The sequence below is a fragment of the Hemitrygon akajei genome, chromosome 15 (assembly GCF_048418815.1).
Source record: "Hemitrygon akajei chromosome 15, sHemAka1.3, whole genome shotgun sequence".
In the NCBI taxonomy this organism is placed as follows: domain Eukaryota; kingdom Metazoa; phylum Chordata; class Chondrichthyes; order Myliobatiformes; family Dasyatidae; genus Hemitrygon; species Hemitrygon akajei.
Window position 1 is genome coordinate 63,450,877 of NC_133138.1, and position 22,325 is coordinate 63,473,201.

The following is a 22,325-nucleotide window of genomic DNA, read 5'->3' on the forward strand; positions in this document are numbered from 1 at the left end:
CGTCCTAACATTATACTTGGTCTTAGAACTCTTTCCTCAAAGCATTATTTTCTCTCCTGTTTTTAATTCAAATTGCTCATTAGGTATCTTAAATACTGCCATGATTACTTCTGCAAATTCCAACAGTCTTACATCTTGTCCTGTAACGATCAGTCCACCAAACGTTGTTCTGCTACTGACGATAGTCACTAGCTACCTTAACTTCATTTCTAACTGATTCCCTCCAAAACCTTCCTGCTCAATGTTGTCCATCTTCAAGTTACTCTTTTTGGACACTTTCTACATTAAATTCATATCAACAAAAACAAGAAATACCTTTAAACTGGCTACTTTATTTAGAATATAGAGTGAGGTGGTGTCTTCTCAGTGCTATCTACATGGGAAAGCAGAGAACTTAAAATACAGTATTTATCATTTAATATTTTTAATGCTAGCTCAGGACTTGGAACTGAGCACTGTATGCAAGTAGGAAATAGACAGAAAAATTTGGCACTTAATCAAATGATAATGAATATCGTCCATGACATGGCAGCTGATCAATGCAAATTTCATTTCAGGGCATGTTCAGTATAAAGATGGGTGTTTGCATTATGTGCAAAGGCAACACATACTATTATAAAATCTGAAGGCATGGCTTACTAAATTAATGTTCAGATTTCCCTTGTGATACACACAGGCTGCACTCGATTTATGAATGCCCGACTTAAAGAAACCCCTATATACAAACAAGCTCCCATAAAATTATTAAACTGAAAAATTCAATGTATATACATGTTTGTTTTGATGGAATGGGAAAACTAGTTTCCAACCCCTTACCCATGGACTGCACTTTCTCTGCAGCTGTTATGCTTTATTCTATGTTATTGGAGGATAAATTCTACATTATATGAGGGATTGCAGCAGGGGGCAGGGATTCAGATTTCTAGATCACTGGGACCTCTTTTGGGGCAGGAATGATCTGTACAAAAAGGACAGGTTGCACTTGAATACCGGGGGACCAATGTCCTGGTGGGAAGGTTTGCCAAGGCTATTGGGGAGAGTGTAAACTAGGATTGCTGGGGGGTGGGAACCAAACTGAAGAGACGGAGGAAGAGGTGGTTGGCTCACAAACAGAGAAAGCTTGGTGACTGTGCGAGAGGGAGGATAGGCAGGTGATAGAGAAGGGACACACTCAGACCAATGAGTTGACATGTGTCTATTTTAATGTAAGGAGTATTATGAATAAAGTGGATGAGCTTAGAGCGTGGATCAGTACTTGGAGCTATGATGTTGTGGCCATTACAGGGACTTGAATGGCTCAGGGGCAGGAATAGTTACTTCGAGTGCCAGGCTTTAGATGTTTCAGAAAGGACAGGCAGGGAGGCAAAAAAGGTGGGGGCGTGGCACTGCTGATCAGAGATAGTGTCATAGCTGCAGAAAAGGAGGAAGTCATGGAGGGCGTCTCGGTGGGTGGAAGTTAGAAATAGGAAGGGGTCGATAACTCTACTGGGAGTTTTTTTTTTAAAACAGACCACCCAATAGTAATAGGGACATCGAGGAATAGATAGGGAGACAGATTCTGGAAAGGTGTAACAAAGTTGTCATGATGGGATATCTTCCCAAATATCGACTGGCATGTCCCTAGAGCAAGGGGTTTAGATTGTTAGGTGTGTTCAGAAAGGTTTCTTGACACAATATGTAGATAAGCCTACGAAAGGAGAGGCTGTACTTGATCTGGTATTGGGAAATGAACCTGGTTAGGTGTCAGATCTCAGTGGGAGAGCATTTTGGAGATAGTGATCACAATTCTATCTCCTTTACCATAGCATTGAAGAGGGATAGAAACAGACAAGTTAGGAAAGTGTTTAATTGGAATAAGGGGAAATATGAGGCTATCAGGCAGGAACTTGGAAGCATAAATTGGGAACAGATGTTCTCAGGGAAATGTAAGGAAGAAATGTGGCAAATGTTCAGGGGATATTTGCGTGGAGTTCTGCATAGGTACGTTCCAATGAGACAGGGAAAGGATGGTAGGATACAGGAACCATGGTGTACAAAGCCTGTTGTAAATCTAGTAAAGAGCTTACAAAAGGTTCAAAAAACTAGGTAATGTTAGAGATCTAGAAGATTATAAGGCTAGCAGGAAGGAGCTTAAGAAAGAAATTAGGAGAGCCAGAAGCAGCCATGAGAAGGCCCTGGCAGACAAGATTAAGGAAAACCCCAAGAAGTATGTGAAGAGCAAGAGGATAAGACGTGAGGGAATAGGACCGATCAAGTGTGACAGTGGAAAAGTGTGTATGGAACCGGAGGAGATAGCAGAGGTACTTAATGAATACTTTGCTTCAGTATTCAATACGGAAAAGGATCTTGATGATTATAGGAATGTCTTACAGTGGACTGAAAAGCTTCAGCATGCAGATACTAAGAAAGAGGGTGTGCTGGAGCTTTCCGAAAGCATCAAGTTGGATAAGTCAACAGGACTGGACGAGATGTACCCCAGGCTACTCTGGGAGGCGAGGGAGGAGATTGCTGAGCCTCTGGCTATAATCTTTGCATCATCACTCGGGATGGGAGAGGTTTCCAAGGATTGGAGGGGTTGCAGATGTTGTTCCCTTATTCAAGAAAGGAAATAGAGATAGCCCAGGAAATTATAGACCACTGAGTCTTACTTCAGTGGTTGTTAAGCTGATAGAGAAGATCCTGAGACACAGGATTTCCGAACATTTGGAGAGGCATAATACGATTAGGAATAGTCAGCATGGCTTTGTCAAAGGCAGTTCATGCCTTACGAGAATGACTGAGTTCTCTGAGGATGTGACTAAACACATTGATGAAGGAATAGCAATAGATGTAGTGTATATGGATGTCAGCAAGGCATTTGACAAGGTACCCCATGCAAGGCTTATTAAGTAAGGAAGGAGGCATGGGATCCAAGGGGCCATTGCTTTGTGGATCCAGAACTGGCTTGCCCACAACGCAAAGAGTGGTTGTAGACGAGTCATATTCTGCATGGAGGTCGGTCGGTCACCAGTAGTGTGCCTCAGGGATCTGTTCTGGGATCCCTACTATTTGTGATTTTTATAAATGACCTGGATGAGGAAGTGGAGGGATGGGTTAGTAAATTTGCTGATGACACAAAAGGTTGGGGGTGTTGTGGATAGTGTGAAGGGCTGACAGAGGTTACAGTGGGACATCAGATAGGATGCAAAACTGGGCTGAGAAGTGGCAGATGGAGTTCAACCCAGATAAGTGTGAGGTGGTTCATTTTCGTAGGTCAAATATGTTGGCAGAATATAGTATTAATGGTAAGACTCTTGGCAGTGTGGAGGATCACAGGGATCTTGGGGTCCGAGTCCATAGGGCACTCAAAGGTGCTGCACAGGTTGACTCTGTGTTTAGTGAAGGCCAATGCACAGTGCATTGGCCTTCATCAATTGTGGGATTGAGTTTAGGAGCCAAGAGGTAATGTTGCAGGTATAGAGGACCCTGGTCAGACCCCACTTGGAGTTCTGTGCTCAGTTCTGGTCGCCTCACTACAGGAAGGATGTGGAAAGGGTGCAGAGGAGATTTACAAGGATGTCGCCTGGATTGGGGAGCACGCCTTAAGGGGATAGGTTGAATGAACTCGGCCTTTTTTCCTTACAGCGATGGAGGATAAGAGGTGACTTGATAGATGTATAAGATGATGAGAGGCATTGATCACGTGGATAGCCAGAGGTGTTTTCCCAGGGCTGAAATGGCTAGTACCAGAGGGCACAGTTTTAAGGTGCTTGGAAGTAGGTATACAGGAGATGTCAGGGGTAAGTTTTTAAAAAACACAGAGTGGCGAGTGCATGGAATAGGCTACCGGCAACAGTGGTGGAGGTGGATACGATAGGGCTTTTTTAAGAGACTCCTGAATAGGGTACATGGAGCTCAGAAAAAGAGGGCTATGGGTAACCCTTGGTAATTTCTAAGGAGAGGACATGTTCGGCTCAGCTTTGTGGGCCGAAGGGCCTGTACTGTGCTGTAGGGTTTCTGTGTTTCTATTATTTTACCTTGCTTGATCTGAATGTACTGTAATGATCTGATCTGTATACAAGACAAGCTTTTCACTGTACTTTAGCATATATGACAATAATAAACCAATTCCAATATTAGTAACAGTTCTTTCTTGAATTTTTAAATAAATGGCATAACATTGTTACCATACTAAATGACATTACAGACAAAATTGGTATATGGATGCCCGTAGAAAAAGCTCATTTGTCGCCAGAATATGGACTGTGATTGTCACACTTGCAAATAAAATCCACATGAAAATAGTTGCAGCGAACAATACCTTGGGGCCTAATTAGTTAACAGTATTAAAACTTGCAAGCTCAATATTCATTTCGAACATTTTTTTAAACATGTACTCCATATTTTAATAAATTCTTAATTGCATTCCATTCATGATTAAGAATGGATAAACCTTTGTAGAATGCCTTATTTTCTTGAGAGCAGTTAATAATTCTTGACTGTTTTAGGAGTCTCAAACTGGAAGTTAGCCTCACTCGATTAAGTAACAATCTGAAATACTATACTCCTAAAAGTTAGCAATGAAGTCTCAGAAATTCCACAATCTTTTTGAATTCAAGCATATTTTATTCAATTTCTTTGCTGAGCTTTTTGTTATAGTAAAGGGAGTGTGCTAGACGGTTCTTTTTCTGATTGCAGCTCTGTCTCCAGTCGCATTCTACGCTGATCAGTGCTGGTTCCTCTGTTGTCAGAAATTTTTTGTTAATGGTTTGGTGAAAATGTCAGTGATCTGATTAGTAAACTTGCAGATCAAACCAAAATAAGTAGAGTTGTGGGCAGTGAGGAATGTTGTCTAAGGGTACAGCAGAGACATAGAATGGAAACTTGATTGGAAAAAAATGGCAGTTTGAACTTAAGATATCACCATCACGCTCTTCAACCAAAGGGGATAACTCACTCAACTTTACTTGCTCCATCATCGAAAGGTTCCCCACAAATTATGGACTCACTTTCAAAGACTCTTCATCTCATTTTCTCAATATTTATTGCTTTGCTATTCTTATTCTTTCTTTCTTTTAGTACTTACACAGTTTGTTGCCTTTTGCATTCTAGTTGAACACCCAAATTGACATGTATTTTCATCAATTCTGTTATAGTTATTAAGCTATAGATTTGAGTATGCCTACAAGGAAATGAATCTCCGTGTTGGATATGCTGATGTACACTTCAATGGTATATCGTATACACCTGAAATTCTTACTCTTTGCAAGCATCCACAAAAAAAGAAAACCTCCAAAGAATGGATGACAGAAAAACATTAGAATTTCAAAGCCCCCCACCCATTCCCATGTACAAGCATCAACCCTTCCTCCTCTCCCTCTACCCACTTATTCTAGCAGTAAGCATCAGTGCCCACCACTCAAGTAAGCAATAGCAAAGCCCCCAAAGAACCCATGATCTGCAGTCCAACAAAAACTACAGTCCATAACCCAGCACTTCCACGTTTTGTAAATGTATTTTCAAAGCCAAGTATTGCTGATGCCTTACTGGGAAAGTCAAATGCAAGAGGAAAATATCAAGTACATGGCAGGACCCTTAGGAACAGTATTGATTTACAATGCAGCTTTGGAACTCCAGTTCATAGCAAGAGTGGGTAGGGTAGTAAAGAAGGCTATGGCATATTTGATTTCATTTGAGATACTAGGTATAAAAGTTGTGAATTCATGCTGCAGCTGCATAAAAGTTTGATTAGGCCACATTTGGAGCATTGTGTACAGTTCTAGTTGCCACACTGCAGGGAGCATGTGGTGGTTTTAAAGGGTGCAGAAGTGGATATGGCCTGGATCAGAAAGTATTAACTAGAAGGAGCAGCTGTTTAAACTTAGATTGTTTCTTCTGCAGTGGATGAGGGGTTGATCTAATAGCAGCATATAAACATTGAGAGGCATACACGAGGAAATCTGCAGATGCTGGGAATTCAAACAACACCACACACAAAATGCTGGTGGAACACAGTAGGCCAGGCAGCAACTATAAGGAGAAGCACTGTCGACGTTTCAGGCCAAGACCCTTCGTCAGGATATAGGTAAGCATAGGACATTGAGAGGCATAGGTAGGATAGATACCCAGAGTCTTTTTACAAGTGCAGAAATATCATATATGAAAGAGCATAGGTTTAAGATGAGGGGAAAGTTAATTACTTGCAGGGAAGCTTTTTTTTAAAAAAGCACAAAGAGGTAGGTGCTTGGAAGATATTGCCGAGTGAGACACAGAAGCAGAGACAATAGTAATGACCAAGAGACATTTAGACGTACACATGAACAGTCAGGGAATAGAGAGATAAGCACCACGTGCAGGCAGATGGGATTAGTTTAGATTGGCATCATGGTTAGTCCAAACATGGTGGAATGAAGGGCCAGCTCAGGTTCTGAACTGTATACACAAAGCTAAGCAATTATACAAATTCTGGAATAATTTGATTGATAGAAATCCTCATCCAATTTAAAGGTGAGTTGTGCACTGAGAGCTTTGACGAAATGGTAGAAGAGTTTAAACAGGTATTAAAATAGGAGAGGAACTTCAGATGAATAAAGTCTTCACCTGCTAGTATTGTTTAACACAAATTTAAGGCCATTATTTCTTTAAAAAAAACTAGCTTGTTTAAACTACTCTTACAAAATTTCTTTTTATAGTGGATCTCATTTTCAACAGTCTTCCCTACTCCCCCAACACAGATTTTAAGTTGCATTCCTAATGTATTTTGAGTCTGAAAATTGTAGCATGTGTGTACATTATTTTCCATTACTTCACATAAATAAACTGATTGTTTAATTTCACATTTTTTCTGTTTTATATTGACAGAAATATTCAGAAATCATTTAAAATGGAGAGACAAACAAGGGTATAACAATTAAGTACATTTTTGAATCAAATGAATCAAAAAGATATGTTAACTGATGTTCTAAGCTAGTGTTTAGAACCTCAGTCACACCAGGATCATTTCTTCAGACAATAACAAAGGGGTTGCTGGTCTTTTCTTATTTGTATCATTTTTATATGGATGTAAGAATTTTCACTAAATGTTGCATATAAACGCGAGGATAAAACAAGAAACACAGTAGCAACCAACTCTTGGTCCATTAAAAACAGACCAGTTGACTTTGATGCATGAGGAATTCAAAGTAATACTGAATTTTGCAACTACACCAAGTTATGTGTGTAATATTACACTGACTTGTCTTTGTCTTTCACCAACACCCAAGCCTATTCTGCTTTGTTAGGTATTCATGCTCCCCTCAAATAAACAAACTGCTTGAAACAGTCACAAATGTGCTGGGTCTTGCATATGATCTACCACCCCCACTGCTGCCATTTCTCTAACAGTATCAACTCCATTTATTAATCATTGTATGTCTGCATTTGAATGCTGAGTTATTTTTGAACATGTAATCACATCTTTCCTTGTTCTGTTGCTTATAAGCTATTTGTCTACACTTTCAACTTTACCAAAAGTTTGGTCTGTGGAGGTTTGGAATTCAGCAGAGATTAAACAAATGTCATGTGTGTAAACAGTTTTGTTCACCTCAATTACTTGGAAGAGATATGGGAGTAGGTGTCAAGGGCTACAGACAATAGTTTCAGTGTTCAACAGAAAAATAAAACAATATTACAGCAGTTTAGCAGTCTAAAGATATATTTAGCAGAGGAAAAGTGGAGTTCAGTGACTTGATCATATACATTAATGCTGACTTCCCTTCACTTTTCCTCCTTCAGTCTCCAAATACATCCAAAATGTGAAAATGAAGAATTGTAGATGAAAGAGCAAGAAATAGCTTGTTGGGATCTTGAGGCTACAAATGAGACAAAAGGGGAACAAAAGGGTAATCCAACACAGTTATATTATAGACAAAACTCACTGAGAAAGAATGATGTGGCCAGCAACTTCCAGGGATTCAGACAGACTACAGAGGATTAATGTAGCAAAGAACTGTGTCATTTGTAAAACTATTTAGGCACAATTCAGAGAAGCAGCAGGAACATATGGGGAGATTAAAAAAAGAGGCAATGTGGTGAAGCTGCTTGAAAAAGTATTTGCAAGCATAAAGTACAGGAGAAAGTTAGGAACAAACAAGATCAAGGGAGAAAAAGCTGACATGAGAAGGCACAAAGAAAATGGGAGAATGTAAACCTAAGAAAGATGCACATTTGAATGAATTTTGTCACAATGAGCTAAGGGAAGGGCATGGGCAAAAATGGACAGGAAACAGCGAGGATAGCCGATCTGACAGCATCACATTTACAAACATTAAGTTTTGGGCAGTTTTTGGCTTGAAGGTTGAAAGAGGAAGAATATCTCAAATACTTAGGTGAATTTGTGAGTGCTATATACAATCAGTTATAAAGTGACAGAAATTATATGGTATAACAGATCACCATTCACCATCAGCAGCTTAATAATTTATATTTTTATTTATGTATGTATATATATATATATATATATATATAACATTCCTCTGCAAATAAAGACGACAAATCTTTTCTAAAAGCAAGATCTTTAAATGGCAGCTGCAACTTATCACACCCAGCCTATACACTAAAACGCCTAACCGCACAGTATCGTGGATTACATATTTTAGACAGCATATCATAACTCACATTTAAAATTTTCATCTGTAACACAATCTTGTTGCTTACATTAAAGCAATGCTCAATAAGTTGCCATCTCTGTGCTGTGAAAATTATGTTTTGGTGACATTGTACACAAACTTTAAATGGAATCTGAGAAGTTCTTGGAAAACAGCTAATGTTATTACTGGAAAGAGGTGGTGTTAAATGGAGAAGAACCCATATATAGAAGAAACAGAGATAGGAATGTGTAAACCAATTCAAATTGGCTGAAACCTTTCACTTACTCTCACAATTGTACTCAAGAGCTGGAAAAGTCACTCAAAACTGGACTGCCTCAGGAAAAAACTAGAACTGTAACTTTGAAAATCCATTTATGCAAGAGTTCAAAAAGATTTATTAAGCAAAAGGAAAAAACTTTAAAAGAGTGCACGTCATCAATTTTACCATGTGGCGATTATTTTGGTTTGAATACCTAAGAAATTAAGTATTTAACAAATCCAATATACAAGTACTTGCTATTAATGAAAATAAAGTAATTAAAGAAAAAGGACAATTAATAAGTACAGCAGTAGGGATCAGGTGAAGAGTGAGGCAGAATTCAATGCCATAATTAAACTTGTACTTGGTTTCAGAATACTGCGGCCATCAAGAAAATAGAAAACAAAGAAAGATACGGAAGATGATGGCAGTGCAAGGTTCCCTGCCCTCATTCTAACATCTTGCCAAAGGAGTGAGGATGTCTTGTCTGGCTGCATCATTGTGTGGTATGGAAGCTGCAAGACATTGAACTGCAGGACCACAAAGGTGAAAGTAAAAAAAATTAGAAACCAAAATAATCACTGATAAGATCGTTGGGATCTTCTCTGCCCACCCCCCCATTTATGACATTTACCAGAAGCATTGTATATGAAGGGCCAGGAGCATTAGTGAGGATCCCTACCACCCAACTCACAATCTTTTTCACCCATTACTGTCAGAAAGGAAGTACAGAAGCATCAGGACTTGGACTGTCAGACTGATTAACTGCTTCTTCCTCACTGAGGTCTTGTTACTAGGACAGTGAGTTGTTTAGCGTTTACCCGTACTGCACACTTCACATGCATTTTGAATTATATTTTATTAATTTATTTGTAGTAACATTTATGTGCTGTGTGTGATATATGTATATGGGTGCACTGTGAATCTGGAGGAACAATGTTTCGTTTGGTTGTACATATGACAATCAATGCCTGAAACGCCACTGTCATTCAGGGCAGCAATGATAGTCCTCTATCTCTGTTTGCACAGATATAGGATTCTTTGTTGCTATTTCCATTACAGATTTTTTTTTTGATCAGTCAGGGCTGTTAGCCCAGAACTGAACCCCCAAACCTGGAGGACCGGTGGACCACTCTTAGGTCTGGCCTCTACCCTTTGATCTGTTGTATACATGTTGTCAGATTATAATAAACTTGAAAAGGTTGCCCTCTCATCAAAATTTTACACTGGCCATTTTATAACTTTGTTAATGCATTTAGTGAACTGCCAATTAATGAATTGGCTAACTGCAAGATTAGTGAAATGCTATTTCATGAAAGGAGCATTACGCTGTCAACTGTTTATTCATTTCCATAGATGCTGCCTGACCTGCTGATTTCCTCCATTTCCCTGGATTTCCATTATCTGCAAAAACTCTTATATTTATGCATTACATTATTATTCCACAATTAAAGTTGGTCTTATACTTCAGTATTCTAGTCTGATTGCAAAAGTAACCTCCTTACCAATTGAAGGATGCCAGAACAAAGTCAACCAACACAGCAGAAAGACAAGTTGAGAACTGAACTGCAATGAAGTATATGAAATATACTGAAAACTACACTCATGGGATTCACCACTAGATAAGAAACATAAATGAAACTTTAGGCATAAAACATAATAGAATTATGCAAAACGGTAACTAATTGCAGGCAAGAATAATGTGGACTAATCCTTTTATTGTTCTCAAAAGATAATAGTATTTTGAGAATAAAATAATGAGAACAAGTAAGGTTTAATCTTTTAAGGTGGCAAAATTAGGTGGAGTTCAAACCCTTTTCCAAAACCAAAGCAGGTAACTTAGATTGATGCTTCAATGTTGTACTGATAAAAGAGCCGTAATATCAGATAGTGTATTTTCGACACATAGCTTAAACCAAGCCTTGCTTGCCTCAGACAGAGAAAACAACCAACCTGTAAGGCCAATGTGGACAAGATTTTTCCCCTCTCACAACAATCAAAACCAGTAATTAATTTAGGTTGTTTTATGGGTTGGATTCTGCTGCACTGTTATTTTGCTCCCCACGAGTGTGAGAGTGACTGTAATTACCAGAGTTTCTTTTAAAGCAAGTGACACTAACTGGTTCTTGTTGTACTTTGTTCTTTCCACAGCACATGCTATCCTACAAAGTGAATTTTCAAACTGAACAAAGATATTTAACACTTTGTCATGCATAGGCATAAACTGCCCACTTAGCTTAGCTGCATTCTGCTACCAAATGCAACTAAAATGTAAAATTTTTAAAAGTCAGTATTTATTTTGATCAAATCAGAATGACCTGCATAAATAAGAGCTTAAAAAGGATAGTACACATTTTAAAGTAAAAGAAAGATGGTGGGCTTAGACTAAGAAAATGGTGCAAAGGAGTGTACATACGAAAGAGAATATTTGTCTACATGCTAGAACTACAAGGTAGGGCTAACATGAAAGAACAGAATCTCTGGAATGAGTACATGTAGCATTTGAGAAGATACCCAACGTAAGGCAAAATATTCCATGACCAAAAATGCTCAAAAACATCAAAAGAAAAAGATAAAAACTGATTAACTGTGTAGAGGAGAAATGAAGACACTTTTACAAAGGCAGAGCTAAAAAAAAACAAATATGAAATCAGCTACTTGTTCTGCTTTCAGACAGCTAACAGCAACATAAGTTTGCAAAAATTCAATACAACGGGTCTCACTAACATCACAATATCACCCCAATAATCATTTAAAGTTTGGAGTTTATTTTAAACTGCTAGTAAATGAAGTACTGAATAGTGCAGCTATTAGAATAAGCATCTTTCACACTTAATTATAGTTTAGATTAAAAAAGCATCACCTTTAAAGTATGATTAAAATTGGTAATACATTGAATTATATAATTTATTCTAATGCATCATTTATCAGGGATCTGTTAGCAATATTAGAAGTTTACTCATGCAATTAGAGCCCATTACATTTCCTCCATATTTCATATGTTTAATACAAACAAGGTGAAAACTATACATTATAATCATTAGCTCAAATTTTGATCACACAATTTAACAAATAACAATTTAACAGGTGGGATCTGAACCAAATGAATTTCTAAGGGTTTATGTAAACAAATCATTACATACTGCATGAGGAATAAACCAATTAAATTATTCAACATCTAGTGTCTCCACCATTTCCTTAACTGAAAGCACACCAAGAAAGTGTGGAAATGCAACACACACAAAGCAGAAAGCTAAATAACTCAAAAGGAAAAACATTCAGGATTTATACCATACTCCTATTCCTCTCAGATACATGCCATTATTAATGGCTAGCTCCAGTGTATGTCCCCGACATCTGTGCCTGTTTATTGCACGGAGGTCAACTTCAGGTATTGAAAATATTGCTCTGCCCTGAAGTCAATCAGACCAAGTGTCTGTAAACTACTGAACTGAAAGGAGACATACACAGAATAGCTAAGATGATCATTTTTTGAAATCGCCAAAATTTAAAGTAATATCTAATATGCAAATAATTTCAAGCTGCCTATTCATTTCTGAGTTAACTAACTAGAAACAAGTCATTACTACTTAAGATTGGCTATCCTATAGATGAGGGAAAAAGTAAAGGGTACCGGGAGGAGACATTGAGCAGGATCTAGATAGATAGATAGATACTTTATTCATCCCCATGGGGAAATTCAACATTTTTTCCAATGTCCCATACACTTGTTGTAGCAAAACTAATTACATACAATACTTAACTCAGTAAAAATATGATATGCATCTAAATCACTATCTCAAAAAGCATTAATAATAGCTTTTAAAAGTTCTTAAGTCCTTGCGGTTGAATTGTAAAGCCTAATGGCATTGGGGAGTATTGACCTCTTCATCCTGTCTGAGGAGCATTGCATCGATAGTAACCTGTCGCTGAAACTGCTTCTCTGTCTCTGGATGGTGCTATGTAGAGGATGTTCAGAGTTTTCCATAATTGACCGTAGCCTACTCAGCGCCCTTCGCTCAGCTACCGATGTTAAACTCTCCAGTACTTTGCCCACGACAGAGCCCGCCTTCCTTACCAGCTTATTAAGACGTGAGGCGTCCCTCTTCTTAATGCTTCCTCCCCAACACGCCACCACAAAGAAGAGGGCGCTCTCCACAACTGACCTATAGAACATCTTCAGCATCTCACTACAGACATTGAATGACGCCAACCTTCTAAGGAAGTACAGTCGACTCTGTGCCTTCCTGCACAAGGCATCTGTGTTGGCAGTCCAGTCTAGCTTCTCGTCTAACTGTACTCCCAGATACTTGTAGGTCTTAACCTGCTCCACACATTCTCCATTAATGATCACTGGCTCCATATGAGGCCTAGATCTCCTAAAGTCCACCACCATCTCCTTGGTCTTGGTGATATTGAGACGCAGGTAGTTTGAGTTGCACCATATCACAAAGTCCTGTATCAGTTTCCTATACTCCTCCTCCTGTCCATTCCTGACACACCCCACTATGGCCGTGTCATCAGCGAACTTCTGCACATGGCAGGACTCCGAGTTATATTGGAAGTCTGATGTGTACAGGGTGAACAGGACCGGAGAGAGTACGGTTCCCTGCGGCGCTCCTGTGCTGCTGACCACCGTGTCAGACCTACAGTCTCCCAACCGCACATACTGAGGTCTATCTGTCAAGTAGTCCACTATCCAATCCACCATGTGAGAGTCTACTCCCATCTCCGTTAGTTTGTGCCTTAAGATCTTGGGCTGGATGGTGTTAAAGGCACTAGAGAAGTCAAGGAATGTAATCCTCACAGCACAACTGACCCCATCTAGGTGAGAGAGTGATTTGTGCAGCAAATACGTGATAGCATCCTCCACTCCCACCTTCTCCTTATACGCAAACTGAAGAGGATCCCGGGCGTGCCTGGTTTGTGGCCTCAGATTCTGTATTATCAGCCGCTCCATGGTCTTCATCACGTGCGACGTCAAGGCAACAGGTCTGAAGTCATTCAACTCCTTTGGTTGTGGTTTCTTCGGTACCGGGACAATACAGGATGTTTTCCACTGTCTGGGTACTCTTCTCTGCTCTAGGCTCATGTTGAAGATGCGCTGTAGTGGTTCTCCCAGCTCAGTCGTACAGGCCCTCAGTAATCGTGGGGAAACTCCATCCAGTCCAGCCACTTTGCTGGTACAGATCTTCCTCAGTTGACCTTCCACCTGTGCAGCCGTAATCCTGAGCGTGGGCAAGGTCTCCTGTGAGTGGCTATTTTCCTGTGAGGGAAGTAAGCCTGGTGTGGAGTTTTGCGGTGAGGATAAGATTGTGCTGTCGAACCTATTGAAGAAGTTGTTCAGCTGGTTCGCTTTCTCCACATCTCCACTTATGTTTGCCCCCCGCTTAGCACCGCATCCGGTGATGATCTTCATCCCATCCCACACCTCCTTCATGCTTTTTTTCTGCAGCTTTTGTTCTAGCTTCCTCCTATACTGCTCCTTTGCCCCCCTTACCTGTACTCTGAGTTCCTTCTGTACTCTTTTAAGCTCCAATCGATCACCATCTTTAAAGGCCCTCTTCTTCTGGTTTAGGAGGCCTTTGATGTGACTAGTGATCCAGGGCTTATTATTGGGATAGCAGCGAACAGTTCTAACAGGGACAACGGCATCCACACAAAAGTTAATATAGTCCGTTGTGCATTCAGTGACCTCCTCAACGCCCCCACAGAGCCCCCCTTGCAGTACATCCCAGTTAGTAGTACCGAAGCAGTCTCTCAGGGCCTGTTCAGCTTCAGGAGTCCACTTTCTAAAAGAGCGTGTGGCAGTGGGATGCCTCATCACAATTGATTTATATCTGGGTTGTAACAAAACCAGGTTATGATCAGCTTTCCCCAGTGAAGGCAGCGGGGATGCACTATATGCATCTTCTACGTTTGCATACAGCAGGTCAATAGTCCTATTACCCCTGGTGTAACAATCCACGTACTGGGAGAAAGCAGGTAGTGTCTTGTCCAAAGTCACATGGTTGAAGTCCCCTGTAATTAACACCAGTGCCTCAGGGTGTTGTGTCTGAAGCCTAGCAACAGCGGAGCTGATGACGTCACACGCTACCGTTGCGTCGGCACGCGGCGGGACATACACATTCACCACAATGACGCTTGCGAATTCTCGAGGCAGGTAATATGGCCTCATCTAACAGTTGTTAGTTCACAGCTCAGTAGCAGTGAGACTTTTAATACATTAAAATGACTGGCATGAAATTTATAAAATATAAAAACGATGGCCCAGCAGCAATTCATTAAATCACATGATTCATAACTTTCAGCAGAAAATTATTCTTATTTGAAAAAAAAACAAAGATTATAAATCACAAGTTTTCAATGGCAAATAATTAATGGGAACATTGTTGACTTCATCTCTTACAAAATAACACAGGAAAATGACATCCAAGTTAAGATGAACCATGACAAGACATGCTCTATCCAATTTTCCATTTGGTCATACTTCAGTAGGAAATGAGCACAAATGCTTCAAAATATGCAAAAACATTTAAAATGTTATTTACATGTGTAAAGCAAGGGGTGATTGGGTCCAGTTTCAAGTCAATTGCATTCTATTCAAATGTGGCATAATTAAAATAGTAAATAATTCCAGGCCATTATTAATGACCTGCTAAAGTCAGTGCCACCACATTAAAACTTATTGCTAGTGGAGCTTTACTTACCAGAACTCCAGCACACTCTAATACCACGTGTATTTTGGCAGAAACGTGACACTACACAGAATTAAGTCTTTTCCCTAGAAAGAAAGAATACAAAAGCATATACAAGGAGTTTAGTTAGTCTTGTACCTTTTGTAGTAAAATTTATAATTATTTGAACCTTCTAACTACATTCCTAAATAGTTTCAAATTTTAAAACTGCAAAATGTACAAAACCATATTTTCACTGGGCTAAAATATTGAATCCTTTCACTTAATGCCCAAAATAGAGTAAGCGGCATCAAATGAAATGGGGGTCATTCTGATGGAGAAGGCTCTGGTTTTATATAGCGAATTTCCAAGTGCACACACCAAAATTGATAAAATAGTAAAGCAGATGCTCAGGCCCCATTGACTTATTAAACTTTGATTGGAGAGCCAGAATTGAAAGTGTTCACATGATCCCTGAATATAATCTTGCCTGCTTTTATGGAGCAGATCTTTACACCTACACCACAATAGCAAACAGAATATTGGAAAATACTAAGTTTTTTTCCTTGTAATAAAATAATAGCCCAAAAGAAATTTGTCTCAAGTTCCCAGCACGAAATAGCTGTCGAGGTTATCTGTCAAAGTTAACAGAACTGAATACCAGGAAGGCAGTATAATTGAGCAGTTGATACTCAAGTGATGGAAGATGATCGACCTGGAATAGCTTTCTCCATAAATGCTGCTTGCCCTGCTGAGTATTTCCAGCAGTTTTGATTTCTTTATTTCAGATTTCCAACTTTGGACAGTTTTTGCTCTCATAGCAAAAGGATTTTGTATTGCTGAGACTTTGTAAGGCTTTGATCGGTCCATTTTTGAAACACAGTGAGCAGTTTTGGGCCCCATTTCTCAGAAAGGACTCTGGAGAAGGTCCAGAGAAGTTCACAAGAAAGATCTAAGGAATGAAGGATTAACTTATGAGGAGTACTTAATGGTTCTAGCTTGTACTCGCTGGTGTTTAGAAGAATGAAGGGGGGATCTTAGTGAAAAATATCAAATATTGAAAGGCCTAGAGAGAGGTGCCAAACCTGGGATCCACAGATCCCTTGCTTAATGGTATTGGTCCGTATCATAAAAAAGTTGGGAACCCCTTGTAGAATGGATGTGGAAAGGATGTTTTCTATGGTGGGGGGAGTCAAAAGACTATACAGTACAGCCTCAGCATCCAAAAACATCACTTTAGAACAGATCAGGAGGAATTTCTTTAGACAGAGGGAGGTGAATTTGTGGAATTCATTGCCACAGACAGCTGTGGAAGCCAAGTCATTAGATATATTTAAAGCAGAAGTTGATGGGTTCCTGATTTATAAAGGTATCAAAGGTTACAGGGAGAAGGTAAGAGAATAGGGTTGAGGAGAATAATAAATCAACTATAACAGGATGGCAAGGTAGTCTCAATGTGCTGAATGGCCCAATTCTGCTTCTACGTCGAATGCTTTCAAAGCAAGTCAAATATTTGGAATCAGACGTTAATAGGTTAGGGATTGACAATCAAAAACAAACAGTATGTAATAAATAATGAGCTAAACAAGCAGCTTCTGACCAAATGATCAAAAAGCAAAACATAGTATAAATGACTAAACTGGAACGGCATCATCAGCTACCAGGTGACCTTTATACATCTTTAAAAACTGCAACATAACAATCATTTTGATTAAGTGCATTGTTTAGAGGATGTTTGATGGTCATGCACAATATGGTGGAATAATTGTACATTCCATCAAGAGGCAGTAAGGTATAAAGACTGGACCCAACTACTAGACTCACTGCTAATGAGCAACTGATTAACCCTTCTCCGGCCATAAAACTTAATACCAGGAATGAATCTGTATGAGTGACTTAAACTAGGTGATATTGCAGCTGCTAATAAACTGCATGTTATCATCTTACAACTGAGGAGTAACTGTCTTTTTTCCCATTAAAGTTTTGCAAGATCCCTCACCAATGCAATTTAGTCTCAAATTATTGCTCATATTGAAATTGGACAAATCTCAATTTCTAACAACTGAAGCAGCTATTTTTGTTTAACATACTTGTTAAATATCAAAATAATTATCACATCAGATATTTTAAATCAATGATTTACTTCTGCTTGCTATACTATTGTTTTGCTTTTAGTACCACTGCATTGACTAATCTATTATTTTAACATGCAGTGGGGAAAAATAAGTACAGTATCCCAAGCAAGGATTTTTATGCAAATTTATAAAGATCAAAGGAACAGACCTACAAGAAAAGCAAAGTATCAAATATTCAGGAACTTTATTTTCCTCACAAACCCTACATAAATTTTCAGGAATGGTCAGTCTCCCCAGAGGACCAAAGGCAGTTTTATAAGCCCTAGTGCCACTCTAAACAACAAATATCAAAGGTGATTTGGAAAAATTGAAGGATTTCATACGTCATCTAGGCACTGGATCTTTAGGGGCATCTCTGGTTAAAAAAATCTCAAGGTGGTGACAACAGAGCAAGAGATAGTGGGAAATGTGTTATGGAATTCTTTGCTGTAGAGCTCAAATTTCCTCAGACCCAAATCAAAATGGGGTTTATAATACAAGTTCCACAGGGGTAGGGACCTATGATATGAAAGAGAACATGCATTTCTGAATCATGGAATCACTACTGATAGTACACTTCTGGCAGTCAGAACTATAGTTAATGGCATGTCTGCACCTTTGATTACTTGCATATATAAATGAATAAATTCAGGAGACCAGATGAATCAGTTATCAAAAGGACTTTTGAATGGAACTCCAGAAGACTTGGGCCAAAGTTATTGTCCCTTAGCTGTGTCTTTTCATGACATATTGCTAAAACTGCTTGACTTTTGTGAGTTTTAATAAAAACATAAAATATGAATAGGGCAATCAACTCCTTTCCATCATTCAACATCATGGTACCCTGTTTCAAACTTCTCCCTATACTAATGAATTTAAGTACCTCCTTGAACATAGTTAATGACTTGGCCTTCAATGGTTGAGAATTCTATAGGTACAGCACTTTGGGAGAAAACATCTCTATTCTAAGTGGCATACCCCAAGTACTGAAGCTATAACACCTGATTCTGGGTTTGCCAGCCATTGGAAACCCCTCCCCCCCCCCCCTGCATCTACTTCATCTAATCCCATCGGACTTTTTTTTTGTTTCTATGAGCTCCCCTCTCATTCTGCTACGGTGTATAGAGGCGTAAATAACCCAAACTCAAATATCAATTTTGTAATCCCAAGAATCAGTCAGTGTGGCAAAACACCATTATATTTTTGCCAAGGAAAGAACATACTCCCCCAAGTAATGAGATCAAAATAATGTATAAAATTCCAAATGGGTTCTCATGAAGACCCTAATATCCCAAGTCATCCTTGCTCCTTGCTCAAATCCTTCTGAAATAAATGCCACTATTTCATTTGCCTTTCCAACTACATGCTGCATCAAGGAGACTTGTTTTTAAAGGACTGGAGTCTAGTAGCACTTTTCATTCCCTAACCTATCACCATTCAGATAATTTCTTTCTGCTTTTAGAACCAAGGTGAATTATCTCATCCACATTAAGCTGCAACTGCCACACATTTGCCCACTCACACAACTTATACAGATCACGAGAGCCTTCCTGCATCTGCTCACAGCTCAGAGTCCACCCAGCTCTGTGCCATTCACATACTTGGAAATATCACATTAAATTCCTCATACAAATCATTGATACATCCTTTTGACAGGTGGGCCCTAAGCATTGATCCCTACAAGTGTTCACAATGACTGACTACCACCTAGAAAAGAGGGCTGTTATTCCTAGAAGCTTCCTCCCCTCTGCCACCCAATTTCAGAAAGGTGAGCGATTAGTGATGATGAGGCGAGCAATTTTGCTGAGGGAAGATGCCAGAATAAAAAAGTGGGGATAGGGGAAGGAGGACTAGCTAGGAAGGTGGCAGGTGAAGCCAAATAGCTGGAAAAGGTAAACGGCTGGAGAAAAAGGAATCTGATAGGAGAGAAAGGGGAGAAGGAAGGGCACCAGGTGAAGAGAAAATGTAAAAGCTGGAATAGGGACTAGAAGGGGGAAAAGGGGAAAAATACTGGAAGGAGAAATTGATGCTCATGACATCAGGTTGGAGACTACCTAGACAGAATATGAGGCATTGTTTCTCCACCTTGAGAGTGACTTACTTCATTGTGGCAAAAGAGACAGCCATGGATAGACATGTTGGAACGGGGATAGGAATTAAAATGATTGGCCACTTCCAAAGGAAAGCCCCATCCTGAGAACAGATAAGGCAGAGACAAAGGAACTGCGAAAAGGGAATAGCATTTTTTTGACATCAGGAGACAGGGTGGAAAGAGGTCCAGCCAAAATAGTTGTGGGAACCAATAGTTTTATAAATGATGTTGGTAGGCAGTTTTATTTTCAGATGGTGGTAGAGATATCAAGAAAGGGGTTTAGAGGTGTCAGAAATGGACCATGAATTTAAGGGCAGGGTGGAAGTTAGAGGAAAAGTTGTTGAAACTGACGAGCTCAGCACGGAAGCACGAAGCAGCACCAGTGCAGTTGTCAATGTTGCACAGGAAGAGCCGGGGAGCATTATAAGGGAAAGCCTGGAACATGGACCGTTCTATGTAGCCAATGAAACAGAAGCATTGTTGAGAAAGAAGTGGGGAGCTTTAAAGCCTTCTTGATGGGGGATAAAAGTGTGCGGGCACTGGACATTCATGGTGAAAATCAGGCAGTCAAGGCCAGGGAACTGAAAATTGTTGAGGAGATGGACAGCATGTGGACTGTTGCTGATCCATTTTGTACTTTTTTTAAAAAACAGGATTTGATATATGTCAAACATGAGGAAATCTGCAGATGCTGGAAATTCAAACAACACACACAAAATGCTGGTGGAACACAGCAGGCCAGGCAGCATCTATAAGCACTGTTGACGTTTCGGGCTGAGACCCTTCGTCAGGACTGATATATGTCAAATTTGGATACTCCAGAAAAGATATACTGGCTACATTCAATTGAATAAACGATGTGATGTTTTTTTTATTCTGCATGTCCAAGAGATTTTCCTGCTTGTACACAGAAAATGATTTTTTCCCCCCACAAATCAAAGATCAATCACCTGTTATAGGCATGGGAGGACAAATCATTCATCAACTCTATGCAATTATGCTACTGATTTCACACTTACAGCAAATGGTAGAAAAACAGTGAAGGACCAACCCAATCTGAAGAATTAAATCAAACGATCTCAAACAAGTGACATCAAGAATTTTAGTTTAACCAATTGGGGGCGGGTGGGGAGAAAAGTAGAATCAATGGTTGAAATTCAGTATCTAAAACCGCAGTAGCAAGTGGGGACGATCTCCTCCTTCTGATGTCTTCAACAGAACCACAGAACCCAGATTAGTGTAACGATTATTTTCGTGTCGGCTTTTTAAACAGGATCATTAAAAGGACGCACGTTATCCTCGGCGGGGTGCGGTTACACAATAGACTGGAGAGGGGCGCCGGCGGCTGACAAACTTTTTATTTATCGGGGAGGGGAAAGCTGCCTGGAAGGCCGCGTATTCCACCGCCCTCCTCGCCCACTCCCCCCCTCATCCCCACCCCCATGTGGCGGGGACCGACTGAGAAAGACGTGCGGACAGGATGCTACGCCACACACTGACCCCTAGCGCCCAGCCCGGCGACCCCAGCCCACCGCCACGCAAATCCCAGGCAGTTTTAATCCCGACACGACACGGCCCGGGACACGGTGGGGGGGGGGGGGGGTACAACCACACCTCCACCAGTCGGCCGGCCGCCAACCGAGACCGTTATCTCCCGACGCCTCCTCCCCAGCAGGGTGCATCGAACCACCGGCTAACCGCTGCGCCGCTCCTCACCCCTCCCCCTCCCCGATCAAAGGCCTGAGGGCTGACAGGCGGGCGCTGAGCGCCGCCGCCGCCGCCGCCGCCGCCGCCGCCGGGCCGGGCCGGGCCTGGCTCCCCCCGCCCCCCTCGCTCGCTCGCTCGCTCATTCACCAGCAGTGCGGCGGCGGCGGCTCCCTCTCCCTCGGCCTCGCTGCCTCCTCCGGCTCGTGTCCGTCCCGAACGCGCGGATCCGTGAATCGTGCAGCACGGCGGGGGGAGTCGTCTGGCACTACACGTCACAATGCACTGGACTCGTCAGCCAACAGAACGGCGCGGTGAGACTGCCGGACGACCCACCCACCCCGTGAACATTCCAGCGGGCGAGGCACGTGAGGGGCGGCAGTCCGCCTGCGGGAGAGTTGTGGGGCTCGTTCCCCCGGACCCCGGGACAAAGGGACCCCAGCCTTTTACACGGGATATGTCACAATGCAAAATTCCAGATGGTCTGTGCACTGGTTTCTCAAAGTAGTGTACAATATGCATGCTACGAAGGAACGAACACGTTTGATGATTTCATTTTACATCGAATGCAATAAATTGAATTCATCATAACTATTTTAGAAGGAAGAGGGTTTCGACGAAAAAAACAAGTTACTGTAGATTACTCATTTCAACTTTCTGGGAAACGACAATAAAATTCCACTTAAAATAAGAGAACTTAAGGTGTAATTGTATAATACCCAATATTTACTCTTGGGTACATAAAGTTAATACCTCAATTTAGGGTAATTGGTTAAAAACCCGCAGTTGCTGGAAATCTAAAATAGGTTCTGGACATATTCAATAGGGCAGAGAAACAACGCTAATATTTCAGGTTGACACATCAGGATAATT

General features: G+C 40.6%; 1 protein-coding gene across 3 annotated transcripts in view; it reads right to left on the bottom strand.

The window, feature by feature from the left end:
* LOC140739409 (uncharacterized protein KIAA0232-like) overlaps positions 1-21,749 on the bottom strand; it is a 62,371-nt gene extending 40,622 nt beyond the window's left edge. For 2 of the 3 annotated variants that reach the window (XR_012101624.1, XM_073067691.1), the window contains exons 1-2: positions 21,603-21,749; positions 15,576-15,649 (exon numbers count right to left, since the gene is read on the bottom strand). The gene's annotated coding sequence lies outside the window, so the exon portion shown is untranslated. Of the gene's footprint in view, positions 1-15,575; positions 15,650-20,767; positions 21,109-21,602 lie in introns of those variants that run through there. The other variant, XM_073067692.1, reaches the window with a different exon arrangement.
* Positions 21,750-22,325: the final 576 nt, after the last annotated feature.